This window comes from Pseudorca crassidens, chromosome 3 (genome assembly GCF_039906515.1).
Source record: "Pseudorca crassidens isolate mPseCra1 chromosome 3, mPseCra1.hap1, whole genome shotgun sequence".
Lineage (NCBI taxonomy): Eukaryota > Metazoa > Chordata > Mammalia > Artiodactyla > Delphinidae > Pseudorca > Pseudorca crassidens.
Window position 1 is genome coordinate 121,436,187 of NC_090298.1, and position 21,419 is coordinate 121,457,605.

A 21,419-nucleotide genomic window follows, 5' to 3' on the forward strand; every position below is an offset into this window, starting at 1 on the left:
ATTTTCCCCTTTCTTCTCCTCTGGGGAGAGTAATTCTAAATGTTTATAGATGAAGCCACATCAAGTTGTCTCACTGCTCACTGATGCTTTCATTTTTTTCCCAGTACTTTTTCTCTATTTTATTTTGAATAATTTCTATTGCTACACCTTCAAGCTCACTAATCTTTTTTTTTTGTTTTACAATTTTGTATCTAATTTAACTTTTTTTAAACTTAATGAAAAGTATAACAGGATCAAAACATTTAAATTGAGTACACTTACTAATCGTTCCAGTAATTCATTTAGTCATATCAAATATAGGATATGAAAAATAAATTCAGAAGTGCAATTACTTTAGAATGCACTCCTTCCACTTTTGTCAAAGTTTATACTTATGTACCTAATCTATAGTGGAAGCAGAGTTTCTCTCTAAAAAACATTATCTCCTTAAACTCGCAAGGTGCATATTAGAGCCATGAGTAATTTCTTTCATGTAAAATTGTAGTACAGGCCTTTCAAATTTGACATTTCACTGGTATGATACCATAACTAACATATATAATCACTGTATAGTGCCTTGGCATTCCATTAACAACCATTATTTTCTTTAATGTAGAATGATTAATATATACTCTACAAGGGGCATTGAGGTTAGTAATTCTATAGGGTATATCCTGACATAATTTTCAAACTGTATAATGACACAAACAACTTTGTTAAGGCCATATTTTATTTGCTGATTAATGGAGAAAAGGGAGTGTAATTTCATTTTCTTAAAAGTCTGCATTCCTATAAATCATGAAAATTTGGAAAGATTGTTAAATCATTAAAACTTTAAATATATCTTACAAAATCCTTTTTTTTTTTTTTTTTTTTTGCGGTACGCAGGCCTCTCACTGTTGTGGCCTCTCCCGTTGCGGAGCACAGGCTCCGGACGCGCAGGCTCAGTGGCCATGGCTACAGGCCCAGCCGCTCCGCGGCATGTGGGATCTTCCTGGACTGGGGCATGAACCCGTGTCCCCTGCATCGGCAGGCAGACTCTCAACCACTGCGCCACCAGGGAAGCCCTACACAATCTTGTTTATACAAAACTATAAGTTAAATATAAACATGAAGCAATCATGATAATTTTATACAAATCTATTTTATGATCTTCAGTTATATATAAAATTTCTCAGTTCTGTTACTCGTGACAAGATCAATACCAGACTGAATTACTATCTACTGGCAAAAGGCCCAAAAAGCTTATTTTAGCATTAATCTTTTACATGATTAAATGTATTTCCTACTTTGAAATCACCTAAACATTGGGGAAAAAAAGAAAAAAAAATGAAAGGGCAGTATATTCATAAACCAGCAAATAATTTCATTGAAATGTACCATAAAACACAAAGAACCACCATATGCCTGTATGAAAAACATGGTGCATTACATATTCACACAGAGATCTATGCATGCATGCGTGTGTATATACTCACACACACATATCCAGTCATAAAACAAAACCTATTAAGATTCTGCCGTATCCAGCTGGAGACGTTCCATATCCAGTTTTGCATTTTTTCTTACTACATCAAATAAATAGCTTTTTGTCATCATCCCATTCTTTTTTTTTTTTTGCGGTACGCAGCCCTCTCACTGTTGTGGCCTCTCCCATTGCGGAGCACAGGTTCCAGACGTGCAGGCTCAGCGGCCATGGCTCACGGGCCCAGCCGCTCCGCGGCATGTGGGATCTTCCCGGACCGGCGCACGAACCCGTGTCCCCTGCATCGACAGGCGGACTCTCAACCACTGCGCCACCAGGGAAGTCCTGTCATCCCATTCTTGAACACTGTCTGGAGAAAATCATGACCTTATTCTTCAAAGTATTTTTGAAATGCAACAAAATTCCCTGCTGGTATCCTATGTAAAGGTAATCAGCCCTACCTGGGCCTTTTGTTGGGATCAGCAACAAAGTCCTTAAAGACATTAATCCCAAGGCCAGTAATTACAACATGACTATACTTGACAGAAACGTTCAAGAGATGCCTTGTTAATTGCTGTAGCAAAGCTTCCACCAGAACCAAAAGAAACATTTTCAACGCTCCATTTTTGTTTTTTGCTTCACACGTTCCACAGTCTCTTTAAAGGTGTTACATCTGCAACATCCCCTTGACTAACTCTAGGGTAAGGGGGCAGCAACTTGCAGCTCATTGAGTTCTCAGTAGCAGGGAAATTCGTACCTAAAATATCATAGTCTTTAATACAGTATTAAGAAGATTTCAAGAAACAGCTATGATTATTAGTGGTGCCTCTGCATACTTTGGAAACATTAAATGTCTTAGATCCTTACCCTCTATTATCTCTCACACATTATAAATGTTATAGTTATTGCAGACTACAAATCCAGGCGCTGATAAAAAACTGTTTCTTTATGTTCAGAAACATCTTTTTTATGGTCTTCACCTCAAGCTGTTATGGTACTGTGTTCTGCCACTAGAACAGAATAGACTAGAACAGGATCTTTTGTTCCATAGCATTTTCTTTTTAAACATCTTTATTGGAGAATAATTACTTTACAATGCTGTGTTAGTTTCTGCTTTATAACAAAGTGAATCAGATATACATATACATATATCCCCATATCTCCTCCCTCTTGCCTCTCCCTCCCACCCTCCATATCCCATCCCTCTAGGTGGACACAAAGCAATGAGCTGAGCTCCCTGTGCTGTGCAGCTGCTTCCCATTAGCTGACTATTTTACATTTGGTAGTGTATATATGTCCATGCCACTCTCTCACTTCATCCCAGCTTACCATTCCCCCTCTCCATGTCCTCAAGTCCATTCTCTACGTCTGTGTCTTTATTCCTGTCCTGCCCCTAGGTTCTTCAGAACCTTTTTTTTTTTTTTTAAGATTCAATATATATGTGTTAGCATACGGTTTTTTTTTTTTCCTTTCTGACTTAACTTCACTCTGTATGACAGTCTCTAGGTCCATTCACCTCAAAACAAATAACTCAATTTCATTTCTTTTTATGGCTGAGTAATATTCCATTGTACATACATGCCACATCTTCTTTACCCATTCATATGTCAGTGGACACTTAGGTTGCTTCCATGTACTGGCTATTGTAATTAGAGCTGCAATGAAGATTTTGGTACAAGACTCTTTTTGAATTATGGTTTTCTCAGGGTATATGCCCAGTAGTGGGATTGCTGGGTCGTATGGTAGTTCTATTTTTAGTTTTTAAAGGAATCTCCATACTGTTCTCCATAGTGGCTGTATCAATTTACATTCCCACCAACAGTGCAAGAGTGTTCCCTTTTCTCCACACCCTCTCCAGCATTTATTGTTTGTATATTTTTTGATGATGGCCATTCTGACCGGTGTGAGATGATACCTTATTGTAGTTTTGATTTGCATTTCTCTAATGATTAGTGATGTTGAGCATTCTTTTATGTGTTTGTTGGCAATCTGTATATCTTCTTTGGAGAAATGTCTATTTAGGTCATCTGCCCATTTTTGGATTGGGTTGTTTGTTTTTTTGTTATTGAGCTGCATAAGCTGCTTATAAATTTGGAGATTAATCCTTTGTCAGTTGCTTCATTTGCAAATATTTTCTCCCATTCTGAGGGTTGTCTTTTGGTCTTGTTTATGGTTTCCTTTGCTGTGCAGAAGCTTTGAAGTTTCATGATGTCCCATTTGTTTATTTTTGTTTTTATTTCCATTTCTCTTGGAGGTGGGTCAAAAAGAATCTTGCTGTGATTTATGTCATAGAGAGTTCTCCCTATGTTTTCCTCTAAGAGTTTGATAGTGTTTCGCCTTACGTTCAGGTCTTTAATCCATTTTGAGTTTATTTTTGTTTGTGGTGTTAGGGAGTGTTCTAATACATAGTTTTATATGTACCTGTCCAGTTTTCCCAGCACCACTTATTGAAGAGGCTGTCTTTTCTCCACTGTATATTCTTGCCTCCTTTATCAAAGATAAGGTGACCATATGTGCGTGAGTTTATCTCTGGGCTTTCTACCCTGATCCACTGATCAATATTTCTGTTTCTGTGCCAGTACAATACTGTCTTGATTACCGTAGCTTTGTAGTATAGTCTGAAGTCAGGGAGCCTGATTCCTATAGCTCCATTTTTCTTTCTCAAGATTGCTTTTGCTATTAAGGGTCTTTTGTGTTTCCATACAAATTGTGAAATTTTTTGTTCTAGTTCTGTGAAAAATGCCAGTGGTTGTTTGATAGGGATTGCATTGAATCTGTAGATTGCTTTGAGTAGTAGAGTCATTTTCACAATGTTGATTCTTCCAATCCAGGAACATGGTATATCTTTCCATCTATTTGAATCATCTTTAATTTCTTTAATCAGTGTCTTATAATTTTCTGCATACAGGTCTTTTGTCTCCTTAAGTAGGTTTATTCCTACATTTTATTCTTTTTGTTGCAATGGTAACTGGGAATGTTTCTTAATTTCACTTTCAGATTTTTCATCATTAGTGTATAGGAATGCAAGAGATTTCTGTGCATTAATTTTGTATCCTGCTACTTTACCACATTCATTGATTAGCTCTAGTAGTTTTCTGATAGCATCTTTAGGATTCTCTATGTATAGTATCATGTCATCTGCAAATAGTGACAGCTTTACTTCTTCTTTTCCGATTTGGATTGCTTTTATTTCTTTTTCTTCTCTGATTGCTGTGGCTAAAACTTCCAAAACTATGTTGAATACTAGTGGTGAGAATTGGCAACCTTGCCTTGTTCCTTATCTTAGTGAAAATGGTTACACTTTTTCACCATTGAGGATGATAATGGCTGTGGGTTTGTCATATATGGCCTTGATTATGTTGAGGTAAGTTCCCTCTATGCCTACTTCTGCAGGTTTTTTATATAAATGGGTGTTGAATTTTGTCGAAAGCTTTCTCTGCATCTATTGAGATGATCATAGGTTTTTCTCCTTCAATTTGTTAATATGGTGTATCATGTTGATTGGTTTGCATATATTGAAGAATCCTTGCATTCCTGGAATAAACCCCACTTGATCATGGTGAATGATCCTTTTAATGTGTTGTTGGATTCTGTTTGCTAGTATTTTCTTGAGAATTTTTGCATCTATGTTCATCAGTGATACTGGTCTGTAGTTTGCTTTCTTTGTGACATCTTTGTTTGGTTTTGGTATCAAGGTGATGGTGGCCTTGTAGAATGAGTTTGGGAGTGTTCCTCCCTCTGCTATATTTTGGAAGAGTTTAAGAAGGATAGGTGTTAACTCTTCTCTAAATGTTTGATAGAATTCGCCTGTGAAGCCATCCGGCCCTGGGCTTTTGTTTGTTGGAAGACTTTTAATCACAGTTTCAATTTCAGTGCTTGTGATTGGTCTTTTCATATTTTCTGTTTCTTCCTGGTTCAGTCTCGGAAGATTGTGCATTTCTAAGAATTTGTCCCTTTCTTCCAGGTTGTCCATTTTATTGGCATAGAGTTGCTTATAGTAATCTCTCATGATCCTTTGTATTTCTGCAGTGTCAGTTATTACTTCTCCTTTTTCATTTCTAATTCTATTGATTTGAGTCTCCTCCCTTTTTTTCTTCATGAGTCTGGCTAATGGTTTATCAATTTTGTTTATCTTCTCAAAGAACCAGCTTTTAGTTTTATTGATCTTTGCTATCATTTCCTTCCTTTCTTTTTCATTTGTTTGTGATCTGATCTTTATGATTTCTTTCCTTCTGTTAACTTTGGGTTTTTTTTAATTCTTCTTTCTCTAATTGCTTTAGGTGCAAAGTTACATTGTTTATGTGAGATGTTTCCTGTTTCTTCAGGTAGGATTTATTGCTATAAACTTCCCTCTTAGAACTGCTTTTGCTGCATCCCATAGGTTTTTGGGTCGTGGTGTCTCCATTGTCATTTGTTTCTAGGTATTTTTTGATTTCCTCTTTGATTTCTTCAGTGATCACTTCATTATTAAGTAGTGTATTGTTTAGCCTCCATGTGTTTGTATTTTTTACAGATCTTTTCCTGTAATTGATATCTATTCTCATAGCGTTGTGGTCGGAAAAGATACTTGATACGATTTCAGTTTTCTTAAATTTACCAATGCTTGATTTGTGACCCAAGATATGATCTATCCTGGAGAATGTTTCATGAGCACTTGAGGAAAATGTGTATTCTGTTCTTTTTGGATGGAATGTCCTATAAATATCAATGAAGTCCATCTTGTTTAATGTATCATTTAAAGCTTGTGTTTCCTTATTTAGTTTCATTTCGGATGATCTGTCCATTGGTGAAAGTGTGGTGTTAAAGTCCCGTACTATGTTTGTGTTACTGTCGATTTCCCCTTTTATGGCTGTTAGTATTTGCGTCATGTATTGAGGTGCTCCTATGTTGGGTGCATAAATATTTACAATTGTAATATCTTCTTTTTGGATTGATCCTATGATCATTATGTAATATCTTTCTTTATCTCTTGTAATAGTCTTTTTTTAAAGTCTATTTTGTGTGATATGAGGATTGCTACACCAGCTTACTTTTGATTCCCATTTGCATGAAATACCTTTTTCCATCCCCTCACTTTCACTCTGTATGTGTCCCTAGGTCTGAAGTCAGTCTCTTGTAGACAGCATATATATGGGTCTTGTTTTTGTATCCATTCAGCCAGTCTGTGTCTTTTGGTGGGAGCATTTAAACCATTTACATTTAAGAAAATTATCGATATGTATGTTCCTATTCCCATTTTGTTAATTGTTTGGGGTTTGTTATTGTATGTCTTTTCCTTCTCTTGTGTTTCCTGCCTAGAGAAGTTCCTTTAGCATTTGTTGTAAAGCGGGTTTGGTGGTTCTGAACTCTCTCAGCTTTTGCTTGTCTGTAAAGGTTTTAACTTCTCCATCAAATCTGAATGAGATCCTTGCTGGATAGAGTAATCTTGGTTGTAGGTTTTTCTCCTTCGTCACTTTAAATATGCTCTGCCAGTCCCTTCTGGCTTGCAGAGTTTCTGCTGTCAGATTAGCTGTTAACCTTATGGGAATTCCCTTGGGTGTTATTTGTTGTTTTTCCCTTGCTGCTTTTAATATGTTTTCTTTGAATTTAATTTTTGATAGTTCGATTAATATGTGTCTTGGCGTATTTCTCCTTGGATTTATCCTGTATAGGACTCTCTGTGCTTCCTGGACTTGATTGACTATTTCCTTTCCCATATTAGGGAAGTTTTCAACTATAATGTCTTCAAATATTTTCTCAGTCCCTTTCTTTTTCTCCTCTTCTTCTGAGATCACTATAATTCAAATATCGGTGCATTTAATGTTGTCCCAGAGGTCTCTGAGACTGTCCTCCGTTCTTTTCATTCGTTTTTCTTTATTCTGCTCTGAAGTAGTTATTTCCACTATTTTATCTTCCCGGTCACTTATCCGTTCTTCTGCCTTAGTTATTCTGTTATTGATCCCTTCTAGAGTATTTTTGTTTTCATTTATTGTGTTGTTCATTGTTGCTTGTTTCCTCTTTAGTTCTTCTACGTCCTTGTTAAATGTTTCTTGTGTTTTCTGTATTCTGTTTCCAAGATTTTGGATTTTGTTTTCTCTCATTATTCTGAATTCTTTTTCAGGTAGACTGCCTATTTCCTCTTCATTTGTTAGGTCTGGTGGGTTTTTACCTTGATCCTTCATCTGTTGTGTGTTTTTCTGTCTTCTCATTTTGCTTATCTTACTGTGTTTGGGGTCTCCTTTGTGCATGCCGCAGGTTCGTAGTTCCCGTTGTTTTTGGTGTCTGTACCCAGTGGCTAAGGTTGGTTCACTGTGTTGTGTAGTCTTCCTGGTGAATGGGACTAGTGCCTGTGTTCTGGTGGATGAAGGTGGATCTTGTCTTTCTTGTGGGCAGGTCCACGTCTGGTGGTGTGTCTTGGGGTGTCTGTGGCCTTATTATGATTTTAGGCAGCCTCTCTCCTAATGGGTTGGGTTGTGTTCCTGTCTTGCTAGTTGTTTGGCATAGGGTGTCCAGCACTGTAGCTTGCTGGTCGTTGAGTGAAGCAGGGTCTTGTTGTTGCGTGGTGATCTCCGGGAGATTTTCACCGTTTGATATTACATTGAGCTTGGAGGTCTCTTGTCGAACAGTGTTGTGATATTGGCTCTCACACCTCAGAAGCACAGCACTGGCTCCTGGCTGGAGCACCAGGAGCCTTTCATCCACACAGCTCAGAATAAAAGGGAGAAAAAAATAGAAGGAAAGAAAGAAAGAGGATAAAATAAAATAAAGTTACTAAAATAAAAAATAATGATTAAGAAAAAAAAATTTTTTTGAGTAAAAAAAAAAAAAACACGGACGGACAGAACCCTAGGACAAATGGTGAATGCAAAGCTATACAGACAACATCTCTCACAGAAGCATACACATACACACTCACGAAAAGAGGAAAAGGGGAAAAAGTAATATGTCTTTCTCCCAAAGTCCATCTCCTCTATTTGGGAGGATTCGTTGTGTATTCATGTATTCCACAGATGCTCGGTACATCAAGTTGATTGTGGAGATTTAATCTGCTGCTCCTGAGGCTGCTGGGAGGGATTTCCCTTTCTCTTCTTTGTTCGCACGGCTCCCGGGGTTCAGCTTTGGATTTGGCCCCACCTCTGCGTGTAGGTCGCCTGAGGGCGTCTGTTCTTCGCTCAGACAGGATGGGGTTAAATGAGCAGCTGATTCAGGGGCTCTGGCTCACTCAGGCTGTGGGGAGGGAGGAGTACAGATGTGGGGCGAGAATGCGGCGGCAGAGGCCCGCATGACGTTGCAGCAGCTTGAGGGGTGCTGTGCGTTTTCCCGAGGAAGTTGTCCCTGGATCATGGGACCCTGGCAGTGGTGGGCTGCACAGGCTCCTGGGAGGGGAGGTGTGGATAGTGACCTGTGTTTGCACACATGCTTCTTGGTGGCTGCAGGAGCAGCCTTAGCATCTCATGCCCGTCTCTGGGGTCTGCGCTGATAGCCGCAGATTGCACCCATCTCTGGAACTCCTTTAAGCAGCGCTCTTAATCCCCTCTCCTTGTGCACCAGGAAACAAAGAGGGAACAAAAAGTTTCTTGCCTCTTCGGCAGGTCCAGACCTTTTCCCAGACTCCCTCCCGGCTAGCCGTGGCGCACTAAACCCGTCACGCTGTGTTCACGCCACCAACCCCAGTCCTCTCCCTGTGATCTGACCTCTGAAGCCTGAGCCTCAGCTCCCAGCCCCCACCCACCCCGGAGGGTGAGCAGACAAGCCTCTCGGGCTGGTGAGTGCTGGTCGGCACCGATCCTCTGTGCGGGAATCTCTGTGCTTTGACCTCTGCACCCCTGTTGCTGCGCTCTCCTCTGTGGCTCCGAAGCTTCCCCCTTCCGCCACCCGCCGTCTCTGCCCATGAAGGGGCTTCCTAGTATGTGGACACCTTTCCTCCTTCACAGCTCACTCCCACTGGTGCAGGTCCCGTCCCTATCCTTTTGTCTCTATTTATTCTTTTTTCTTTTGCCCTACCCAGGTACGTTGCGAGTTTCTTGCCTTTTGGGAGGTCTGAGGTCTTCTGCCAGCGTTGAGTAGGTGTTCTGTAGGAGTTGTTCCACGTGTAGATGTATTTCTGATGTATCTGTGGGGAGGATGGTGATCTCCGCGTCTTACTCTTCTGCCATCTTCCTCAACCTCAGCTTTTCCAGTTGTTTTTGGTGTCTGCCCCCAGTGGCTAAGTTTGGTTCAGTGGGTTGTGTTGGCTTCCTGGTGGAGGGGACTAGTGCCTGTGTTCTGGTCGATGAGGGTGGATCTTGCGTTTCTGGTGGGCAGGACCACATCCCATGGTGTGTTTTGGGGTGTCTGTGGCCTTATGATTTTAGGCAGCCTCTCTGCTAGTGGGTGCGGTTGTGTTCCTGTCTTGCTAGTTGTTTGACCTACGGTGTCCAGCACTGTAGCTTGCTGCTCATTGAGTGGAGCTGGGTCTTTTCACTGAGATGGAGATCTTGGGAGAGCTTTTGCCGTTTGATACTACATGGGGCCAGGAAGTCTCTGGTGGAGCAATATTCTGAACTCAGCTCTCCCACCTCAGAGGCTCAGGCCTGACACCTGGCTGGTGCACCAAGACCTTGTCAGCCACACAGCTGAGAATGAAAGGGAAAAAAAAAGAAAGAAAGAAAAAAGAAGAAAACTAAAATGAAATAAAATAAAATAAAAGTTATTAAAATTAAGAATATTAAAAATAAAAAAATTAAAAAGTAATAGAAAAAAAGGAAAGAAAGAAGAGAGGAACCAATCCAAAAAACAAATTCACCAGTGATACAAGCACTAAAAACTATACCAAAAAAAAAAAAAAAGAAAAGATAGAATCCTAGGTAATTGGTAAAAGCAAAGGTATACAGACAAAATCACACAAAGTAGCATACACACACACACACAAAAGGTGAAAAATGAAAGAAGAAAAAATATAGATATATTTAAAAAAAGAAAGAGAGCAACGAAATCAATAAATGTACCAGTGATAATAAGCTCTAAATACTAAACTAAGATAAACATAAAAGCAGAAACAAATTAGATGCAGAAAGCAACCCCCAAGTCTACAGTTGCTCCCAAAGTCCACCACCTCAATTTTGGGACGATTCCTTGTCTATTCAGTTATTCTAGAGATGCAGGGTACATCAGGTTGGTTGTGGAGATTTAATCCGCTGCTCCTGAGGCTGCTGGGAGAGATTTCCCTTTCTCTTCTCTGTTCACACAGCTCCTGGGGTTCAGCTTTCGATTTGGCCCCACCTCTGCATGTAGGTCACCCTCTGGGGTCTCTTCTTTGCCCAGACAGGAGGGGGTTAAAGGAGCAGCTCCTTAGGGGGCTCTGGCTCACTCAGGCTTGGGGAAGGAGGGATACAGAATGTGGGGCGAGCCTGCAGTGACAGAGGCCGACGTGATATTGCAACAGCCTGAGGCGTGCCTTGTGTTCTCCCAGGGAAGTTGTCCATGGATCACGGGACCCTGGCAGTGGTGGGCTGCACAGGCTCCCCGGTGGGGAGGTGTTGATAGTGACCTGTGCTTGTACACAGGCTTCTTGGTGGCTGCAGCAGCAGCCTTAGCTGTTCATGCCCGTCTCTGGTGTCTGTGCTGATAGCCGCGGTTCACGCCCGTTTCTGGAGCTCATTTAGGGGGTGCTCTGAATCCCCTCTCCTCTAGCACTCCGGAACAATGTTCTCTTGTCTCTTAGGCAGTTCCAGACTTTTTCCTGGACTCCCTCCTGGCTAGCCGTGGCACACTAGCCCCCTTCAGACTGTGTTCATGCAGCCAACCCCAGACCTTTCCCTGGAATCCGACCTCTGAAACCTGAGCCTCAGCTCCCAGCCCCCGCCCGCCCTGGCGGGTGAGCAGGCAAGCCCCTTGGCCTGGTGAGTGCTGGTTGGCACTGATCCTCTTTGTGGGAATCTCTCCGCTTTGCCCTCCGCACCCCTGTTGCTGTGCTCTCCTCTGTGCCTCCGAAGCTTCCCCTCCCCACCCAGCCCCATCTCTGCCAGTGAAGGGGCTTCCTAGTGTGTGGAAACTTTTCCTCCTTCACAGCTCCCTCCCAGAGGTGCAGGTCCCATCCCTATTCTTTTGTCTCTGTGTTTCCTTTTTTCTTTTGCCCTACCCAGGTATGTGGGGAGTTTGTTGCTTTTTTGGGAAATCTGAGGTCTTCTGCCAGCATTCAGTAGGTGTTCTGTAGGAGTTGTTCCCCATGTAGATGTAATTTTGATATATTTGTGGGGAAGATAGTGATCTCCACGTCTTACTCCTGTGCCATCTTGAAGGTCCCCCCTCCATAGTATTTGTAATTAAACCAATCCCTGCTACTCTATCTTTTCCTTTGAAATTAACCAAGTCAGCAGAGGCTCCAATGCCAGCAGTCTCTTAAAAAGAGACTCCTCTGTAGCCAAAATCATGTAACTTACATACAGGACCATCTAGGTTATTGGAAATTTCTAATAAATATTTGGCCAATATTTTCTTCTGCTCTCTAGCATTTGTGACCGCTGTTATTGGATATTAGGACTGAACAAGAATAGTCTCAATCCAGTTTGTTAGCAAGTAACACTGTGAATCTGAGTTTTCTACTGTGAAGAGAAACTTTCTCTGAGAATGACAGAGCCTGCAGGAGCAGTTTTTATTTCTATTGGAAGATGTCCATCATATTTCTCAAGAACGTAGTTCTATCCCTTTTCATGAAAGACATCATCTGGAAAGTTCATTAATCTTTTATTCTGCAATGTCTATTCTGCTGTTCATCCTATCTAGTGAATTTTTTATTTAAGCTCTTGTAATTCTCATCTTTATAAGTTTGATTTGGCTCTTTTTTTTTTATCTTCCATGCTTCTACTTAGCACATCCAGTCTTTCTTCCAATGTGCTAACTCTGTGGAGTATCTGGAGTGCTGGCAACGTTCTATTTCTTAACCTGGCTGGGGGATACTTGGTGTTTGCTTTACATTATTTGGTAAATTTTACATTGATGTTTTTCATACTTTTCTACATGTATATGATATTTCAAAATGAAAATTAGATGGTCCAAGGAATCATATTAGCTCCACAGACTTTCAAAATCCAGCCGGTTACCACAAACTTCACCACTACTACTCTGATCCATGCCTCCATCATTCATAAACTTGTTAATAGCAAAACCCAACCCACCAGACTTCCTTCTTCTGCTCTTGCCTGCTATAGTCTACTTTCAGCTCAATGGCTAATGTCTTTCTTTTAAAATACAAGTTCAGTGATGTCATCCTCTGCTCAAATCCCAATGGCTTCCTATCTCAGTCAGAGTCAAAGTCAAACTTTTTATGGTTTACAAAGGCTTAGATGATCGGGCATCCTCTTATCTCTCTGACTCCTTTCTTAACATTTGTTTCCTCTATGTTAGCCATCCATTCTTCTAACTTACTGGGCATTCACCTGCTTCAGAAATACTGCACTTAAAATTTTCTCTGCCTACCACGCTCTTTGCACTGATACCCCCATGGCTCACTTCTTTATCTTCATCAAATCTACATTCAGATTGTATCTTCTCGGTTGGACTTTCCTGACCTTATTTAAGTCATTCACCTTTCACCAGTACCTCTGTTCCCTTCTCCCTTCCTTTCTTTCTTTTTCTCTCTCTTTCTTTCTTTCATAGTACTCATCACTGTCTATCATACTTCATATTCATTTAATCTTTGTCTTCCTCAGACTAAACATGAACTCTGCAAGAGAAATAATTTTTAACACTTTTTAAAAAAAATTCATTGCTTGAAGCTTCAGTGCCTCTATTAGTATCTCATACACATGAAGTATGTACTCAATAAATATTTATTGAATAAACCCTCTTAAACCATTATTCTCTACTTTCGGGTAATTTTTCCTCCTTGAAATTAAAAAAAAAAGCCTCCATTGTTTATTTCAGTGGTGCATACGTAATGTGCAATGATAGCTGTTTGTTGAATGAACGATTCTGTGCCTTGCTAGGGGCAGTGTAGTCCTGTTATCCTAATTGTTACAGGTGGGGTGTAGGAGTATGCACTCTGACAGTCTATTGGCTCTTTCTCTGATTGCATTCAACATACATCAATATTCATTAACTGTTTATTTTGGGACCTAAATATCAAACACCGATCTAGTAAACATGTTTGTATGGAAAACACTGGACAAGCCACTGCAGATTAAAATAAAGACCACGTTTTCTTCCAGGCTCCCAAAATATGCATGCAAAATGAAATGTGTCCCTGCATTCTACTGTGCTGCTGAACGTGCATTTGCATAGGCAGAAGCCAGATTCTGGCAGCAGATCAGTTAATTGCCAATACAAAGCAGCCACTGAGGACATATTTACTTCTCTTTTAAAGGCCAGTACATTTGTGTGAGCCACAAATGACATGCATGCTGTTGGATTTGCAGGAATGGTTTCGGAGGTTGGAAATGATTACCTCTTAGCTCAAATAGATTAGGGAGCTGTTGCTGTCAGTTCTAAAAGTCCCTGCTTTCTCAAATAGAAAATATCATTTGTTTTCCATGAAAATATGCTGCTGGTCAGAAGAAATCTACTTCTGTGCCTCAACCCTGGCATGTTTGGAATGGCAGCCCTCACTCACCCATCTTTAATTAAACCTAGAAGAGTGTTGAAGGCGAGGGAAGGACCCACATGCTCTTGCCTGGCTGTGGTGCTGGCCAGTCTTGACTCTACTCCAGAGAGTGAAAGTCTCTCTGAAATACAGTGGCCGGCCCTGCAAACAGGACTTATGAGTAGTCTGATCAATGCAGAGCCTAACAGAACTAATATTTCCCATATTGTGGGGGTCTGTTTAAAGTATTTGCAAAATGTTATAGTAGGCATCTGATCTAATATCACCGCTTTACAGATGGGATAATACAGGCCCAGAAAGGTGAAGTAACTTGTCCAGAGTCATAGAACTTATTACTTGCAGGGTGGAATTAAGACCCAGGTCACCTGACTTCTGATACCACGGTCTTTCTACTGTATTATTCTCACAGCCATGAGCCTCCTGTTAGCCACACTTGATCTCAAATACCGGCATTTTTGAAAAGTCACGCTTGGAGCAAATAAAAAATGTAGATCTTTGGGACCTGCTTTCCAGAGATTCTAATTTGGAAAGTGAATAAAAGAGCAAAGAAATTGTGTTTTAGCACATACCAGGTAAATCTGATAGAGATAGCATCAGGCCACAACTTGAGAAATTCTGGTATCTGTCAGGGATCTTTAGGGAGAATGTATAGTATATAGATTAGCATCATCACTGCAGAGCCAAAAGACCTGTATGTACAATCTCGGCTTTGCCACTTACTAACAATGTACATTTGAATGAGTTCATTATTTAGCCCTCTCTGAGTGTCAGTTATCCTACCTGTGAAATGGGAACTCACTGGGCTATTGTGAGAGTTATACACATATAATTGTGTGCATCTGTGTAGCACAATGTGTCTGGTACATAGTAAGTGCTTAATAAATGTTGGCTGTGGTTATTAATAAAGTCCTGGTCATATACTTTATGCTTTTAAATATTCCTTAAGCAGTGCATGGTATTATTGGTATTTTGAGAGAGCAACTAAGTCATTTCCCAATTTCATATATACATACATATATATACACACACACATGTACAAAAATATAATATGTATATGTAAATATATACATGCTATATATAACATACTGTGCATAAAACTATATTTTTTCTTTGGCTATACCCTAGTCTCCTTATTGCTTCTTTCTCAGTCCCACCAAATCTGTAATAGAGAATGCCTGTCTGAGGGAACAGGCATGATATCAATGAGATTATTCATCTATTCTTTAACATGTTATTTTCCCTTTCCTTCCAATGGGCCTTAACTAAAATGGCCAATTGCATTCAACAAGCCTGGTGAGAACTCAAATTTCTGATTGAGAGGAAATATGTTTAAGTAATTTAGACCTTTCAGCATGCTTATTCCCACCTGGACTAGAGGTCTTTCGGTCCAGTGAGCTTGTCAAGTGCAGTGAAAATATACTCAACCCAGGTTGTCATTTATATGTATCAACTTACAGGCTGCTGAAAAAGTCTACCAAGAGATAAAATAAATAAGTGCCTCAACTCATCCAAAATGGTGACTTGAGTGGTAGTTTGTCATCAATTGTCTAAAATAACTTGATTGCAAAGATTCTGAGGATAGATAGTGGAAATAAACTCAAGTGTGACGTGACAGCTATGTCAAGAAACATGGAGATGGCTGTCAGAGAATTCCAAGTGGCTTTTGGGCTACGTGAGTGCTTTAGAGAGCACAGATCGTCTAGGAACCTCACAGTCTGTGACTGACTTTAAGCTGTTGTCATTAAAATGTATTGAGAGTGGCAAACAGTTAGCTTGGCTACAGTGATGCGTCCTATTATTGAAAATGGCCCTCAACATCACATTCTAGTTGGTGGTGATAGTGGTAGTGATTCCAATGTTAGTAGTGGTGTGGAGGGTCGCTATTTTTTTTCTTCTAAAAATCTAGATAGTTAGCATAGCACACTGGATGAAAGTGGAAACTTAGAGTTGAATGAGACCACGGTTTGAATCCAATTTGGTACTTCCTAGCTGTGTGATATTGGACAAGTTGTTTGGAATCTTTAAATTTCAGTTTTCTCATCTATCACACAAGAATAAATCACTGACCTTAAAGGGTTGCTTATATAATTACATTAATTTATATAAATATATGTGAACTATTTAATATGTAATCTAATTAGGTAAAGTACCTGAATCATAGAAGATCAATAAATGCTTTCTCCTTCATAGTAGCATTAGTGGTAATAAAAGTATTAGAAGGAATAGGGTGTTTTTGAATGATGTAGCCTAATTCTAGTTTAATCTGCTGTCTAAACCTAACATTTAGGTTGTTTGAATGACATCCTACTCAAAAATGAATTTTCCCAATGGAAATGAATAAATGGTGAAAAACTCTAAGAAGAAGGAAGAGATTCAGAATAGTCCAAGTTATTTTAAACATATAATGAAGACAAACAGAATTAACATGCCAGAGCCTAGGAAGTATAGGAATGGATCTTAGATCCGTATTTATTATTACACTTTTAGGGTAGTAGGTGATAAAGCGTCCATCTGAATCTGATTAAAAACAAATAATAAACTGCAAACATTTTTATCCATTGTTAAAAGTGTTAAATGCCAAGACCTTGAGCAGAGTTCTAAGATTACTAAATTACATCAACTTCTCCTTAGATTGGTAAAATGTGAAAAGGCACAGGTTCCCACAGGTAGGGTAAGCCTTCGGGAGTGAACTCACCTTCCTCTTGGGGGTCCTATTGTCCTGTGATGCGGCCTCATTTGTACCCATAAAACTTAGGTTTCTGGAAGGAGCCAATGAGCTTATTTAAACTGAAATGTAAATGACTATTATTGCTTTGTAAATTCTCTTCTCAAGGAAATATTTTTGCAGGATTGAAGAGAAATAAATCCCTAGTTTTAGGATGCCACATATTAGCAAGTAGATGAGGGACAAAGGAATAGGTATCTCTTTGGTTACTGTAATCATATTTTTAAATTAGTTCTTTGCTATATCTATGGAAAAGTCACATTCATTGAGAAAAAATTGGAATATACAAAAAAGCCACAAAAATGAAAATGTATCACCTGTATATTTAACACTCAGACTTAAGAATTGTCTTATTAAGTATTCAGTGCATACAATTTCAAACTTTTTTAATAGTCATTTTCACATGCATGCACAGAAGTGGTATTCCATATATGTATTTACAAAATGTTCTTATATAGTGACTATTTCCATTTCATTATATTTTGACATCCTGATTTTAATAGCTGCAAGTTATTTCATCATATAGATGGACCTTACCATTTTTAACCTGTGTTCTATGGTTCTAAGTTTTTGCTTCTCAGAGCCAAATAGAGATTAATATTCTTGTGGATTAAACGTTTCAGAGTTTCATGATTAATTTCTTAAAGTTCTAGAAATAAAATTGCTGGATCAAACTGTATGCAAATTTTGAGCTATAATGATATATTAATAAAGTTACAGAGAGTTATTATCAAATTTAAGGAGAATCAGCACTTTCCCCTACTCTATCACTGGTATCATTATTAAAAGCAATGGAGTACACATACAGAATTGCAGCACATATTTCACTTAAATGTATGAACAACCCACCCCAATGATGGGATATCATTGCTTACTCTTTTGAAAAATTATTCTACTCCCCTATTTTGTTTCCAGCTATGCCCATTTCATAGCTAGAGTTAACAGCTATGAACATCTGAAAGCTTGATAAGAGAACCATAAGAGGGTGGTGAAGTAAGCATGCTTATATATTTTCTCTCCACACTAACAAAGACATAATTTAACAATTTCTAAGGGCCAACGCAATGACACAACCCAGTGGGTTTCCTTTATAAAGGAAACAGCACATGCATGTATCTTTCTATTTTAACAGAGGCAATAAACACATACAAATAATGTGATGGTGCTAGAATTGGAATGATTCAAAGATGGTGCCTGTACCAAATGTCAGTATGTACAAAAAAATCCAATCATTGTTGTAATCAGATAAGGCCTCTTTCTCCCTATGGACTGTAGGTTGTTTTTAAAGATACAAAACAACCTGCTTTTTTTTTTTTAAGCTATGAAAAGCATGATCAATTCTTGCTTTCTTCTTATCTAAAATACTTAAGAAAAAAATTTTCCCCTTCTGTAATCTGAAGTGAAAAAACCAAACTGCAATTGCTTTTTTTTTTTTTAATGAAAACACATATGATTAACAATTGCCCAAGGTTGTACTGTAACTTGGAGATGTGTGGTTTGTTTCACAGGCCTCAATGTTTTAAAAAAGTGATTTGTCAAGAGAAATTGGATACAAACTCTAGTATCATTTCCTTATAAAAATAATAGGAAAATTTAAAAAATCAAATAAATGTAGTTAATTAGCTCTCCATTCCAGGCCTTTGTCTCTCCCTACTTTGTACCCTTTTTTGTAGCAATCTCAACCACATGCAAAGCTGTAATCACCATTTATTTGCTAATGACCCTCAAATTTATGTCTCAGACTTCACTTTTTGAGCTCCCTATACATTCAATTGCCTTCTTGATTTCTCAGCTTGCAGCTCCGCAATGCCCATAAAACATGAGCAGTCTGAAATCCATAAACATCCCCCTCAAAATGGATCTTCTTCTAGCTACCCTGAGTGAAGGCAAAAAGAAGTAGCCACGGTCACCTCTAATCCTCCCATCAGCAAATCTTTTTTTTTTTTTATTGTTCTACTTTTTTATTATATTTTCTGATTTTCTCATCATAATCATGTATATTGATTTTTTTTTACATCTTTATTGGAGTATAATTGCTTTACAGTGGTGTGTTAGTTTCTGCTTTATAATAAAGTGCATCAGTTATACATATACATATGTTCCCATATCTCTTCCATCAGCAAATCTCATCCTCTTCTCTTCCTAAATATGTCTCACAGGTATCCTTTTCTACTTCCTTGACCCTTTTCTGGATTCAGCTGGCCTTCTCTCCCACCTATCTGAGCCTGCTCCCTACACGCCGTTGCACTCAGTCTCCTTGAGTCCAGGTCTTCCTCCCCTGCCCCTGGTCTGAGCACTTTCCAACATGTTCTCCCAAAAAGAGTGAGAGTAGTCTTTTTACAACTCAAATATGATTATCTCACCTGCAGCTTATAACTCTTTAAGGGGTTCTCAGTGATCGTGGTACTGAAAGATGTCTTGAACAAGGCCTGCAAAGGTGTGGTGTTCTGCCTAGTTTACCAGCCTCATTTTGCACTACTGCCCCTCCCATTCCCTGTGCTAAAAGCACACTTCCTTTGTTTCGGTTTCTCAGTTGCATTTCGTGTCAGCTGACAAAGGCCTTTGCACATGCTGTCCCCACCCCACAGCCTCCCCCCGACTTGGGACGTGCTTGTCCTCCTTTTCATCCTCTTTACTCATCATCACTCTTCATTGCTCACCTCAAGCATCATTTTCTTATGGACACTTTCTGTGACCCACCAGCCTAGGAGAGATTCCTTTAGTCTCTGCTCTCACAGAATTGTATTGCTTTGCTTCATATGCCTTAGTTCAATTTTATAATTATATCCCTCTTATTTGGAATTATTTGATTAATGTCTGGCTGATAAGCTCTATGAATAGGGACTATGTTAGTTTACTAGGGGTACCACAAAATCAGTGGCTTAAACAACAGAAATGTACTGTCTCACCGTTCTGGAGGCTAGAAGTCTGAAATCCAGGTGTCGGCAGGGTTGGTTCCTTTTGAGGACTGTGAAGGAAGAATCTGTTCTAGGCCTTGCTCCTTGGCCTGTAGTCGGCCGTCTTCTCCGTGTCTCTTCACATCATCTTCCCTCTGTGCATATCTGTCTGTGTCCACATTTCTCCTCTTTATAGTATAGGGATACCTGTCATCTTGGGTTAAGGCTCATCCTTATGACCTCATCTTAACTAATTACATATGCAATGACCCTATTTCCAAATAAGGTCACATTCTGATGGACTGAGGATTAGGACTTCACCATATAAATTGGGGGGGAAGTAACTCAACCTATAACATGTACCATATCTGTTTTGTCCTCCAATGTGTTTCCAGTCCTAAGCAGTATCAGAGCCATTAATAAATAAATAGACCAATGGTTGCTTCTTAGCATTCATGTAGCCAACATTACCAGGAGCAGGGACTAGCTCCTTAACATGGCTGGGTTATTCCTGTATTATTTCTTCTCTTCCATATTCACCATAATGTTTTCTCCTTTTTCTAAAAAAAAAGAGTAGGGATACATTAAAATAGAATTTTTTAGTACAACAAAGTGTGACTGAGACCATTATCTGAATTCAAGGATGTGTATGACTGTAACAGAGAGACTGTCCCTTTGTGGAAACTCAATAAATTTTGATGGAAGAGAAACAGGGAGGGGAAATGGCAGAAACAGAGAAGCAACACCATTCCCAAAGGCTTTAAGGATTTGAAAACACAATCTGGAATATGAATAGAGTAGAACTGTTGTTCTCCATGCCTGAGACACCAAATGTGGCATATTGCATTTTCCAAAGATAATTGCAATAGCTCCCATCCCAACACTCTTCGGCAGTGTGGTTTTGTCACTCCCCCACAAAAAAACAGAGTCTACCACTCTGCACCCTTGAATCTGAGCAGACCCTGGGACTCCTTTTAATGATAGAATACAGCCAAATCGACACTGTGCCAGTTTTGAGGGGAACTTTCAACTGGCCCAGCAGTTTTCATTCTTTTCTCTTGGAAGTCAAACACCGTGGAAGAAGTGTGACTATCCTAAGATCACTATGGTGTCAGAAGACCAAGCCATGTGGAGAGGCCCATAGAAGAGGTGAGACCATGTGGAGAGAAGGAAGGAGGACAAGGAACCCTGGGGGGGCAGATCTGTGAGGGAAGAATCCTTCTTGGATCCCAGCCTAGATGAGCCTCGCGGTGGCTCCAGCCCCCGCTGCTATCTGACTGCAACCTTGTGAGAGACCTTTGGTGAGAACTGCCCAGCTGAGCTTAGTCAGCTCTCAGGACTGTGAGAGATAATAATACATTGTTGTTTTCAGACATTCAGTTTTAGGGTTGTTTGCTACGCAGCAGAGTAACCAGAACCACCCAGTAAATGTTCTATAAATGCCAAGCATATAGCAGGTGTGAAATGTCTTGCTGCTGTAGAATGGATAAATTTATCTCCAGGGTCCAAAGGGAACGAACATAAAGAATTCAGTGAAATTGATCTTAGGTGCAAGATGTGAAAAGTCCCCTCTTGCATGTTTCTGTCAGAATGCTTTTTCTTGAAAGCCTCCACGGGAAGGCTTTCAAGGTACCATAGAGCTGACCTTAAATGTCAGGTCAGGCAACCAGCTCAGACCTCAGGAACCACGGAGGCTTTGGGGAGGGAGTTCCTGATGCTGAGAACTAGAGGTGTGAAATAACTCCTTGGTGGGCAGCTGTGAGCTGAGAATTTTATTCCTAGAAAGTGTTAAGA

General features: G+C 39.7%; 1 pseudogene; it reads right to left on the minus strand.

Annotated features, from left to right (window-relative positions):
* Nucleotides 1-1,488: 1,488 nt before the first annotated feature.
* On the minus strand, nt 1,489-12,141 carry LOC137221016 (nicotinamide phosphoribosyltransferase-like; annotated as a pseudogene).
* Nucleotides 12,142-21,419: the final 9,278 nt, after the last annotated feature.